Source organism: Acromyrmex echinatior, chromosome 11 (genome assembly GCF_024713525.1).
Source record: "Acromyrmex echinatior isolate Ae372 chromosome 11, ASM2471352v2, whole genome shotgun sequence".
NCBI classification, from domain to species: Eukaryota; Metazoa; Arthropoda; class Insecta; order Hymenoptera; family Formicidae; genus Acromyrmex; species Acromyrmex echinatior.
The window spans coordinates 13,595,605-13,609,623 of record NC_141862.1 but is presented as its reverse complement, the minus strand read 5'-3'; the positions used below and the strand labels follow the sequence as shown (position 1 = coordinate 13,609,623).

Here is a 14,019-nt window from a genome sequence, read left to right as displayed (position 1 = left end):
TCGTCTTACCGCGCCTCGGTCCTGCCGCGCCGGTCGGCCCTGATCCCTTCGTACCTTGGGACCCACCACACCACGGGATGCTTCTTTTCCCTCTCTCTTCCTCTCTTCCTCTCTTTCTCTCTCTCTTTCTGATTTCTCTCTCGTCTCTCCCCGTCGGCGCAGCGGCGCAGCATCCTTTAATATCTCTCGCCGGCCTCCTCCTCGAGAGCTCGTCGGCTCTCATCCTCCTCGAACCCCTCCTCGGATCCTCTCCGGAGTTCCTCTCTTCTCGTGCCCACCTCTCTCAAGAGGCCCGAGCACTCTCTCGATAGCATCTTGATGGAATGCCTGCGGGGTAGGTACCTGCCGCATTGTCGGGTCTGCTCGCTCGTGCTTTCGCACTCCTCTCGTGCTCCCTTATTGTGTTGGCTGGCTCTCCGTTGGCAGCCGCGTTGGTTATGGAAGTGGTGGTGGTGATGGTGGCGGCGGCAGCAGCGACAACGGCGGCGGCGGTAGTACTGCTGATGTTAGTGGTGGTTGTTGTTGGTTATCGGTTCCATTTCTTCTTGTTGTATTCGCCTCTTGCTCTCTAGCATGCTCGTAGCACTTTGACACCGGTGCGCGCGATAGATTCGCAATGTTGTTGCCGGCAACGGCACCTCTTGGTCGCGCTATTTTATTGCCGACAGAATCGGCAATATCATTCTTTGAGCCCGACTCAAATCACGCGCGTTTTCCTCCGGATGTTGTCGATGTTATACGGTAATATCGATTAAAATTTAAAGATGAAATTCATCAAAATGTAGTATTTGAAACATGCATATAATATTGGCTTTATTTTATTTAAATCTTTTTGTGGTACTCTGTATTACGTACAGAAAAATACATACTGTACGCAAATAATACAATAATTATTTGTTTTAAGTATTTCACATATCTTTAAATCTATCATAAAAGTTTATCGTAAGTATAAAATTTATTCAAAATATATATTTGAATTCCAATGAGCTTAATACTTCAATCAAGATTATTAAGATAAAACAAATTTGATTTGCTTATTATATAATATATAATATCGCTTTTTTTTATTAATTTTATATAATATTCTTAAAGAAATTCTTGTTTTGAGTAAATAGTATTAAATATTTCTATAATAGTATTAAAAATTTATAATAAGTATACTGTAAGATTTAGTATACTTTGAGTTACACTTTAAAATTATTATCAAAAAAATATTCTTTATTAATAATAATCGTTACTTAAAGAAAGTAAATGAAATAATCACTTTTCTTAATAGAACGATATTTTTTTCATGTGACATATTATACTTGGCTTTCTTTTCCCAACGCGTTTCAATAATATTTTTTTTTTCATTGCTTATAATTTTTTTATTAATAAAGATTTTTAAATACATTTGCTTTGTATCGTTATGTTCCTCAGTGTCGGGTGTTTTGATTGAAAACAAATCTTTACAATACTTATTTTTATGAAGGTTATAAATTAAAAAGCAATCAATTGGGTTGGCTATGTATCCAATTATTCCCGTAATGTGATGCCGAAGGGTTAATTTTAATTTGCGGTTCTTAAGATAAAAGCAAAAAATGAATGTGAAAGATTAAGGACACGATACGGTTGATCTTAAATAAGGGGATATTACGTAAATTCGGAATGATTGAAACGAATTCGAAATTGCGTCTTGTTTGCACGCTCATCATCTCGTAATACATCTCTCATAATACTATCCACATGAAATTTTAATCGGCTCCGATTTATGGTGACGTTTCGCTCGTTTCAGTAAGAGGTATTCACGCGCGTCCGCGCTCGTAAACGTACTTAACGAGCTGCTCCGGTAAGAGCATTTATCCCGTAACTCTGTTTCGCCGCGCTATCTGAGCTTTCGCGTCATCTCTAATCATGATCTCATATCACGCGCGGACGCATTTTAATCAGGACTAGCGTCTCAAGTGTCAAGTCAATTAAATTGATTTCCGAGATCTATAATTTACAGAAAACGAGATGTTATGTCAAGTCACATTTTAATTTGTCATCGCTAGCAGTCATGAACGGAACGTAGAGGAGCAAGCGCTGTACCGGAAATCGAAAAGCAGAGAGTGGCAGTTTTCATCCCCGTCGACGCACGAGCGAATGCGTGCACCGCATGCACGCGTGTGGACGTTCCCGCAGTCGGTGCGTAGGTGTGGGTACACCCTGCGGAGGTAGGGCCCTGCTCTGACCCGAGCCTTTCGATTTCGTTTCTGTCGGCGGGGCATTCGTGGTGTGCTGTAGCCGCAGCCACAGAGAGAAAAAGAAGGAGAGGTAGGAGGGGAGACATACACACAGAGAGAGAAAGAGCGGATCTAATGGGGGTAGCCGAGGAATTCCTTTCGTTCGTAACCCGCGATTTGCTGCTTGCGAGGCGTGTGTATAACATCCGCCTTGATTCGTTGTTTTTTTTTTAATTTCGGGAATATTAAAATTTAATAGGCTTACTTTCTGATTTCCAGAGAGTTTATAAAAATATTTGCAATTTTTTGGATTGCTTAAAATCGAGAAAAGTGCTTTTTATTCTTAGAGAGATGTATAAGATTTGATGATAAGGGATGTTTTTGATACAAAAAGCTATTTCTCTGCAACTTTAAGTTTATAATTTATAAATAATATTAATGATACATATCGTTTCCTTCAAAAGTAACACAACCAGAAAATGTAACTTTTGAGTTATGAGTTAGGAAAAGAGATTACTCTAGCAATCATAAAATTAAAAATAAATTAACTTAATTTCAATCCATCAAATAGCATTTGTGTCATTCTTAAGATTTTTAAAGAGATGATAATATTTTTTATTAAAGTAAATAATATTGTTTATTTTATTTTTTAACACATTTTGAATTAGTATTTGTAAATAAAAAGGAGAACTCTCTCTCTTTCTACAGAGAACAATTCATAAAATTAAAACAGTTTGATAATCGAAGTCTGAAAAAGAAATTGTTTTATTTTGATTTTAAATTTAATCATTTTATTTTAAATAATATGGAAGTTATAGGTTCTAACAAATAAAATCATCCAAGTAATCATACCAATAAGAGTTGACACAGATTATTGATGTGTTTATTTATTTAAAGAATATCACATGAAATCAACTAAGCAACTACGCAATGTTATTATATAACGTTTCGATCCTTCGTTTAGGATCCTCTTCAATGCTATTCTTTCATTTATATAACATTTTCAGCGAGTGTCAGAAATATATAATTAAAACGTGTGTTATATTAAAAGTCGCTTTTACATATAAAATTCGTTCTGATAAATTAATTATTGATGTGTCAAGATGTGATGCGTTCCTTCGTCTAACATAGTTTCTCATTGACCGATTTACTAAATAATGAAATCGATTACGTGTTGTAAGTATAAAGTACGTGTTATATTTAAAACTTACATGCTAAGCTATGTTAGACCATTGTCCATTTGACATGTGAATCTCGTGTGAGAGTATAATAATCAATGTGATATAATTGTTGCTAATCATTTTAATTGTTCATACAAATATAAACTGTTGGTGATATTTCAAATTATATCACTTTCGATTAATGTTTCAGATTTATTATATCTTATAAGCTATTAAAATCGTTACAACTTAAAAAAGATGGTTTTTAATAAAGGGTTGTGGAACAAAAATTATAAAAATGACATTTAATCATTTTTTATAGAGTATATTCTTTTTATCGATTATTTAATTAATCAATAATTATCTATTTAACGAAAACACAGTTTTTCCCTTTTTCTGTAAAACTTCTTAAATTTTTGGGGATTGTGTCGATCATTTTTGAAAGCAAGGGAACGATATGTATATGTATTTACATGAAATTATTAGTGTCTTAATTCAGTATTTTGAGTCGCTAAGATTTCTTTCTCTTCAAAGTCCTTTCTTGCAATCTATTTTTTTTTTTTTCGTATAAAATCACACCAGAAACGACCCATATTCAACTTATCCTATGCAACTCGGATACGTTCACTAGAGAGGACACGATCCACACGATCGGGACTCGGGACGGACTTGAAACTCGTTAAGCGTCGTCGCCAAACGAATTCGTTATAGCGACTCGCTTAGGACGACCGATTTTAAGGAACGTCAGAGAAATGGATGACACAACGACGTTATATGGACCTACAACGTACGTATACACACGCGAGGGCGAGTACAAACGCAACGCGGCACGGTGCGAAGCGCGCGAGTAGTCACCGGCTCGGGAGACCGCATTCCTCTCTCATCGTTTCTCACTGTGCAGGATCTCCACCGTGGCCACCGATATCTTTATTTTGTCCTGTCATAATTCAAACGACGTACAACGCAACGTGGCCTCGATAAAGCCACCTGGACAAATCGTCCGGCCGTCCAGTGAGCGCGGCTCCGACGTAGTCGATTGCTGTAAGAGCACCTCGAGATTCGGTCCGAATTAACGCCGCATAATCCAGGTCGACTGTAAAGTATCGACGACCTTCATATCTTATTGCTCTTTTTATTAAGTCCTACGATTATTCGCGAGGACGAGATATTTCGTGAGGTGCGAAGCATACGTATCAAACCTTTGACGGCGAGAATAAAAGTGTACCGTATCTTAAATTATAAGAAATGACGTTTTATACATTTTTATGTTGCATATAATGTGCTTTCGTTAGTGTTACACGGAACGTTATAATTTCTTATTAGCATATATTTCACTTTTGTTTCAAAGTCTTTTACTTTCTAAGATCTATCCATTTCATTAACTCGGGAATAGTTACCTAAAGTGTTTTTATATCCTAGCAAAGGAAATGTGAATTGTTGTAAAATGGATATTGTTTTTTTTTCTTGTTGGTTTTTTTTTTGTAACTATTCTTTACCAACCATTAAATATGCAATTCCATCAAAAACTCGTAAACGATATGTTATATATTAACTAAAATTTTTATTTTTTTATAAATATTGATAAACTATTTAATGTATTTACATTTTACTTAATATTTGTTTTATTCCATTAATTTTTTTCAGATAATGAAATCCGTAATATTTTCAAATGCCAATCAATCAATATGTCATCATGTCATTATACATTTAATTTCTACATGGATAGTATCTTAAATTAATATGTCTATTATTTATTTCTATGTATATTATAACATAATACGTTGCGCTTCGAACTGTGATTTGTAAAGACGGAGATTATTTACTTGGTTATTCAACGAAGAGAATTAACGACAATTAAGAAGTAGAGGTATCCTCATCCTCTGTCGAACGCAATGACCATCTCCAACATGTGTGGATTAGATTATTGCTCATGGAAATATTATTTGGATTGCTGATGATTGTTTCGGTTTGAAATAAACCGAAATGTTCAAGGAAATTGTTATCAACAAGTAATGTAAAATTATAGTAAATATATCGATAATAATATGTAATTAATAATAGTAATTTTAATTGAGGTGCAAAGACATTTTAGGCGATGGTTTATGTAAAAAAATGTGGTGGTTAAAATTCTTTAAACTCTGTTAACGAATATTGATAAATCGATAATAAACATCAAAATATATAAAAATCTTTTCTTTATCAAAAATTTCATGTATAGATAATTGATACAGATAATTGATACAACGAAAAGTATTATTATTCTCAATAAGTTATTAATAATAAAATAATTTGTGATTCTATATCATGTATACATACGATATGAATGGAAAGTTAATCAAGGATTGAATTTGCAAAAAAATTTTATTTTGTCTCTTAAAGTTTGGATTAATGTTATTGCGAAATAAGGCTGTCCGCCAAAGTCTCATCGCGATTTCGCGATTATAACCAGACCTGAATAAGGGGAGAGAAGGGGGAGATGCAGAGACTTCGAGGAGCTGGATGGAGCCGCTTATAGGCAGTAAATCTCTGCGGATGATTAGAGGTCGGCATCGGGCCTTGTTACCCCGATATGGAATTCAATAGAGAGCAGAAACGATAAGAACGATTAGCTATCTCTCGCCTGCTTGAGTTGGTCCCAAAGACATGATTGGAGCAAGGCGGAAAGTAATGCTATGATTGTAGGGTGACGAGAAACCGAGAAATTGCAAAAAAGACAAAATCGATCAGCATTGGACGTATTTGCATCAAATTACTTTGTTCGTATTTAAAAAAATTACTGTTTTGACTAACTAATTAATATCTAAAAAAGTTATTTCTGATTTTAGTCAACAAATCTCGCGTATTAAGTAAGCAAATTTGCTGATTACATTTCTGATGCACTTTCGTCCAGTTACGCTGCTGCATTTAAGTTCCATTGCTCTTTATAACAACGACACGACTGTCCCGCTCCTCTTTTACCATCCCCTTATCTCACATTCGGCAAATAGTCGTTAACATAAATCAGAAGGCAAGATAAAACCGTGCTGCGAGCGCATTTAACTCTATAAACACAGTATAATATATTTCTCTCTTACCTAAAAACACGAAGCGGAAACGGCGGAAGACCTCTGCATACAGGATATCTCAGAAGTCGTTGAACTCTAGATAGAAGTCGAACTAAAAAAAGAGAGAAATACATGTTTCAATTTCAAGAAGTCCAACAATAAGATCATAAATTTTCAGGATAAAACTCATAATTTTCAAGTGCAAGACTCAGTATTTTAAAATTCTATTCTTTCCTTATGTCTAGACATTCGACCTGAAGATTTATTATAGTGCCATTTTCCAAATTATTTACTAATTAAATAAATATCGATAATGTAAGAATACCTAAATGTATTAACACCAAGTGAACCAGTCATTTTAAAAACTTCGTAAGTCAATTCTTGTCGAAATTGAGATATTAAAGTATCTAGAATTATGGGAGATAGATACACAATTTTCTTCATTGATTAACTATTCTTATATTAGTATTAATCAAATATTCCTTTCTTAATTGCTAGATCTACAAAACTTACAAAAATTTACATGAGAAATAGTAACTTGTGATAATTTAGGTTTTTCTTACATTATACTTTGTAAAAATACAGTAACAAAATACTTTAACATACTGGAATGCAATGTTAAAAATTTGCTGTTTTTGTTTTTTTAATAAATTGTACATCTTCAAAAAACTCTGTCATTATATTTACAGAATTTTCTAATAAAGAAATCCTCTATGCTACATATATATACGAAAACGCTCACTTTACCTCAGAAATATCAGTAAGTTAATATTTTCAAAATGAGTTTTCTTTTTGAAAAAATGTTTTAAAAATAATATGTTCTTTTAAAAATGATATGACGCATTTAATATATGAAATATTGAAATATATTTTTTACAAACTTTTAATTATTTTTAGTAATAAAGAGAGTATAGTTATAAAGAGAGACTAAAAAGTTTTTTTAGTTCTCTAAAAGTTAAATTGTTATGGCTTATAAGATTTCTCAAATGATCGTTTAAATGTAAAAATATGATACATTACATCTGTAAGAGTACCCAGGTGCATGTAACAGGTGCGCAACAAGATAGCATATCCTGTCACGGAATTTACCTACATCGATTGCAAATTGTTTCGCGTTGCATTCCACGTCACGTTTAACTTAAGTAAGTGTCATTTAACCGGCACGCATGTCCACGTGTGCTGTCGTTCAGAGGCATAGTAGCCGGTGTATGAGTTAAAGGGACCAGGAATTAAAAATTGTAGGTTACGAACAAGGTCAAACGACGTGTAAATCTTTGGAACTCATGTTATATCAGGTACCTTGGGAGCTTTAAATTCTATAAGTTTCGCTGAGCAAGGTGAACAGCAAGAAAAAGCAAGAAAAAAGAAAAAGAAAAAAGTGGCAGCAAAACTTTGTGGTGACTCATTTAGCGAATTTATGCTGAATAAGAATAATGTGTAACATGCACATGCAAATTTGTCAGATATACTTGTGATTCAAACAGTCATTATCTATCCTAATTATCCTAAAGTAATTATAAGTATAAAAAATTTGTTGTACTTTTAATAATTATAGATCTACTTTGAGATGGTAAAAATTATATATTTAGTTTCTCTTAGCGAAATATAGTAAATCGAAACATAATAGGTGTAGTAAGTTTTAAGTTGTAAGACTTAATTGACCAATCACAGTTGTGAAGAGAATAATTAACTATGATTGGTTAATTTCGTACGGCTTAGCTTATTTAGAATTCTAGATTTATTAGAGAAGCGTGACTTATGTCAGTATCGCAAAAACATACTAGAAAAAGTATTAGAAAAGTATTAAAAATGGCATCGTTTGCAAGACGAACTATGAAATCCACCAATCATCCAGTAAGCAGTCATTTTTAATACATAGAAATCAGTTCATAATTGATTGCTAAGTCACGTGATTGCAATGACCATGTCATGCTTCTCTTATAATCTAGAACTCTAGGCTTATCTAGACCTAAATCTAGAAATCTAGAACTCTTATTATACCTATTGTGTTTCTGGATTAAAAAAAACCATGAAATTTCTTATTGTCGATAAAAATTATTTGACATAGAAAGTAATACTTTCGATTAAAAATATTGTATTTCAAACACTCGACTGATGTTATATTAAAATATAATTTTCGATATAAATGATTTCGATTACATTACAACAGTAATTAATAGTTTGTAGCCCTTCATGCATTGATAGTAATATTTAATGAAATTATATGAAAGTATAATTCAATCAATTATATTTATTTTTACAATCTAAATTAAATATTTTGTATCATTTAACGATTCGTATTTACTATTTAAGATTAAATCGCAAAAATCGCTAGTTGATCGTTGAATGACTTAATGACTTTCCTAATACACTCATTTGAATTGATTGCCAAAGTCAAGCCAGAACGACCTGCTTGAATGACGAAACAGGAGGAGCAGCTGGCTTGACAGTGACACGAGCGATCAGAATGTGTAGCCAAGTGCACATTCCCCGACAATATGTGTATATACACGACGTTGAAATCGTAAGTGAATGCCGCGTGAATTTAAGCTGCTACGCCTTCCCGACGTTGCGCGTTGCCAGTTGTGCTCTTTTTTTTTGCTTACGCGAAGTGTCTGATCCGGAAGGAGCGGGAAGACAGAAATCGCGGAAACGTCGACTTTGCATTTAGCGAGCAATTGCATAATATTCCATCAGACATTTAAATTTCTGTCGAACATTTCCTACGAGCAATAAAATTCTCGTCGTTCTTGCTAATCCAAACAATATGAAGATTACATCGAAACTTTTGCTTATTAATTATCGATTTGAAGATCATTTAAATTATATTTACAGTTTTAAAATCTTCTTTTAGTATTATATTACATCTCGTACGAGGATATATCAATATTACATATTTCTTTCTCAATATTATATTAGATACTTTTTCTTTATTTTTGTCTTTTATTATTTACAGTGTGGATAATTATGGCTGCGTTCAGCAGAGAAAACTAATCAGTTAGCACTTTATAATATGATAGTGATTTTATAATATGATTGACTCCTACAGATCCAATGAAGAACTAAAGGCAAGAACCAATTATATTAAAGAATCACAAGCGCCAATTAATTAGTTTTCTCTGCTGAATGCAGCCTATGTTATGTCCGATTACTATGTTTTTATTTAGCATTTCGAAGCCGACGATATATCAGTGAAAATATTATAAATATTAAATTATATAAATTCAAACATAAAGTTCAAAGATGTATTCAAACAGATATAATAACACGTGCGATGGACACTATATGGCGCCGATGAAATTGAGCTATAAATTTGACCGGTAAAAAGCAATACTTCCGGCTGATAAAGCGACACGGGCCACGGGAGGGAAGACGATTAATGCTCTCTTATCATGACTTGTTAAGCCCTCTCACGAGATTAAATTATCGAATCGCGCACGGTCGCGTCCGTGCGCAAATCATTCGACCATTTCTTCCTCTTTCTCTCTCTCCCTCTCTTCCTCTCTCTCTAGGATATAATAAATCGTCGATCAGCGCGTGATCGAGCGAATGACCCAAACGAAACAGGGTGGCCTGGCTTTCGCTTCTTTAATGATTTGTCTGTCCTTAGCTTATCTCTCGTTAACGAGTGTCTCGCTTCTCTTCGTTCCCAGAGGAAAATGAAGGGCGTTGCACGCTCGAATTACAATTTACTGTCAATTCATCGTCAAACGTTAAAGAAAGCGCAATTCGAGCTTTACTCAGAAAATACATATAATTAAATAACAAATGAAGAGAAAGCAAAATTGAACAAATAATGGAATTATATAGATAATATCATGACGAAATTTTTTGCGAAATAATATCTCAAAGTTTGACTTTGTTTAACTCGTTTAAAGATAGAAGTTTTCTAACAAAGGAAAGAAAAAATTCTTGTTTTTTTTTTAAGTTCTTTGAGTCGCTAAATTCAATTCTGGCTTCAGAATTCTAAAATTCAAAAAAATAATGTGATTTTTAGAAGGTTCTTGGTATCGTTGAGTTTAAATGCAGTTTAAAAATGTCGAATTTAAAAAAAAATCATATTGAAGAAGAAGAATTTAGTATTATAGGGCGTAATCAGAATTTCGAAATTAATACTAACTATTTATGTAGTACTTATAGCTTAAAATACAATAAAAAACAAAACTGAAAACTTTATGTTATTTTGTAATTAAAAATTTTGCAAAATCGAGGTTTATGATAATTATTTTTTTAATTCTAGTCTATTTATCATTCTGATTCATTCTTTTTATCTCAGATTCGAATAAAGCTTTATCAAATTATTCCACACAGCCGAGTTTTATAAAAATCGGACAAGTAATTTATATAATAAAAGAAGGTGACTTCCAAGTGGGATTGCCCGTCCATAATGAGTTAATTATTACAACCAAAAATTTAAAATTAAATTCAATTGATGTTTATTGTTAAATACAATATAAATAAATTGATAAAGATTTATTTACCGAAACAAATATTTATTGGATAAACGCGCATATTAATAGCGTTGCGTCAATGGTTATAATTTTAGATGACGATTAATTAAAATTCACCGAGAATTCTTTATGTGTAATCCGTAAGATCTGACCATCCAGGGTTCCGAGCGTGAACAACTTTAATTGGCGTTCTCGGAATAATTCGCTGATTGCATTTGAATCATGAAAATTCATATTGTGCGTCTGAAGGACTCGCACTTAATTGTAACATTGTGTTTCGTAAACTTTCTTCAACGAATACAGATATCCCAGGAGAAACGCTCTGCTTAAAGTCAACTCAATGAGGATTGCTTAATTTGAACGTTTCAGTTTCATTAAATCACACGTCGTTTCGCGTCATATTGAAATTTTTTTCACTTTCAAGGCGCATAAATACTAATTGTAGAACAGAAGCAAAAAAAATGTCTATAGAAGAGAGACAAGTGCCCATATTCGACTTCGAATTATATGATCATATTGATCATATTGCAACCAAAAAATCATAACGTGTAATTTTTATTTCAACACCTACATCACTCATTTATGTAACGTACGATGGTCTTCTGAATGAAATTTATTACACTATGTACCTTGGCAATGCACATTGTTCACTTTGTCTTCATTAGTGTATAATATAGAACTTGAGTCGTCGACTTACCACTCGATGCGATTGACTCGCGATCTACTCTGTAGATTCGGGTTCGATCGATGTCTACTTTTTCGATTTTTCGCGTTTAAGGAGGAAAAAATGGCTTCATCTGGCGATTAGAAGAAGTAAAGTTATCAGTGTTGTTCGGATTCAACATTAAACTTGAGATCCTTATAGATCTCATTTCTACTGATACTACCTTATCTATTTATTAGAATATCTCCACACCTAAAAAAAGATTTCTTCGATTTAAAGAAATATTTCTTTGCTATACGATTAAAGAAAAAATTTTTTTTATTTGTAAATGTCTTGTAAATTTCTTTGATTTAAACATTTATTTTATAAAATCAAATAAAATTTAATTAAAAAAAATAATGTTTAAATCAAAGAAATGACGTTCACAAATCAGAGAAATTTTGTCTTTAACCATATAGCAAAGAAACATTACTTTAAATTAAAAAAACTTTTTCTCTGAGTGCAAATTCAAATTTCCTTCGAATGTTCTTCGAATGTAAAAGTTTCTGATTTATTAATGTAAATCGAAATGTAGGAATCGATGGTGAAGTAAACTTTTTCTTTTTTTAAAACTGACCGCGGATTTCGTAATTAATATTAAACAGAATAAAAGATTAATTCACAAATAGATAAAAATAAAAAGGAACAGTATATTTTTGACAGATTATCTAGATAGTAATTATTATATTATTTACCTTATATGTTATCTATAACTTATTTAAATATGTATGTATATATATTACAAATTTTTTTGAATGTATTTTGCTGAATTTTAGTATGTGGAGGTTTTTTAGGATTGCTAATTGCAAATCTGAAGCCAAAATTTCAAAAATAAAAATGGCGAATTTAATATAGCGGTCAAATAGAAAAAAATAATTATGGCTTATATACGTACAAAATTTTATACATAAGAGATTATTAAAAATTTATAAAGAATATTAAGATTAAAAATATAAGAATATTATTAAAAATATTATATTATTAAAAATATAAGAATATTAAGAATTTATATTGTATATTTGTGTAGAATTTATATTGTATATTTATAATGTATATTTGTAAATTCTTAATAAAATTCTTAATATATTCATAAATATTAAGGTAGTTCTTTAGCGAAGTGTCAAAAATTTGAGATGAAATAAAATATTAAAACTATGTATATTTTAATCAACTAATATAAAATATACGATGATGAATTAAGAGTTGCATCTTCATCGAACGAAACAAGATGAGATTATGTTTATTTTCTAAAATTAAATTAAAGTTAAATACGCAAGTTTATATACGTAACCGTCTTTTCAGAATGGCCGTTGATCTATTACTTTCTTGTGATTGTTAAAATCGTAATTTTTTAAATTATTATGATCTTGTTTTGAGAAAGTCTACAGTAAGATTTGTGAGCAGTTAGTCAAAGAAGTGTATATCCAAGTTTATCTGTCACTAAGTTATATATGAAAAGATATATTTTCAACATTTTTTTCTTTTTTATTTCATTATTAACTTATCGTAGAATTTTGCATACGCCAATTTACTACAACTTCATTGCATAAAAAAATTAGACATTTCTATGATAACTCGATTTACTAAAAAAATCATTTTAATTTATATTGAAATATTATTAATACAAAATCTCGGCAGTCATTTTGAACGTCATTTGGATCTGCTATTTAAAATTTGACATTTATGAATGCAAATTTAATATAAAATATATATTATAAAATCAGCGACTTCAAAAACATTACTATAAAAATTTTATAAATATGTTTATTATGATTTCCATCCTACATAAATTTTTTAAAAAGTGCTTTGTGTGATTTCTTCTAACTTATTAATTAATGCACAATAATTGCATATTTTTGTTATTCATACATGGAAATCTTAAAAATATAACCATAAATATGTAATAAATATCAATTATTATATACAAAAAAAATCATATAAAAATTGCGAATATAGTTATGCCATCTAAAGATACACTACGCAAAAAAGGATTAAGATATACACATGAACAAAGATAAAAATGTTTAAGAGTTATACTTGGAAACATTTCAATTTAGAGACTTTCCTTCTTTAACTAGTTATTCATTTTTCTCATAAATGATGGTGCCTCATTTCTTAGTGAACTAATTTGAGTAAGGAAGAATGTGATATACACACAAATAATAAAATATGTAATTAAGTTATATTTTAATAATATTTTTTAATAATTATTTATATAATAATAATTATTCATATAATAGTGTTTTATAATATGAATCTCTTGTAAAATGAATGTATAATACCGTGTAGTATAAGTATTTAGACATTTTATACAAAATTTTAATAAAAAATTTTATAGTCACAAATAAGTTGTTTACTTATTTCAAAAATTCCATTTTTCACAAAGGATATTACATTACTAGTAGTAGTTAATAAAATTATAAAAAGAATTTTGCATTAAATATTTCTGTAATGATA

The 14,019-nt window shown here is 31.3% G+C and overlaps 2 long non-coding RNA genes across 3 annotated transcripts in view; one reads left to right on the top strand and one right to left on the bottom strand.

Moving 5' to 3' along the window:
• Positions 1–14,019, top strand: part of LOC147908177 (uncharacterized) — a 95,182-nt gene that overhangs the window by 58,666 nt on the left and 22,497 nt on the right. The window lies entirely within an intron of this gene.
• LOC147908175 (uncharacterized) overlaps positions 1,341–14,019 on the bottom strand; it is a 67,000-nt gene continuing 54,321 nt past the window's right edge. For both annotated transcript variants that reach the window (XR_015546616.1, XR_015546615.1), the window contains one exon: positions 1,341–6,520. This is a non-coding gene — a long non-coding RNA (uncharacterized LOC147908175). The remainder of the gene's footprint in view (positions 6,521–14,019) is intronic.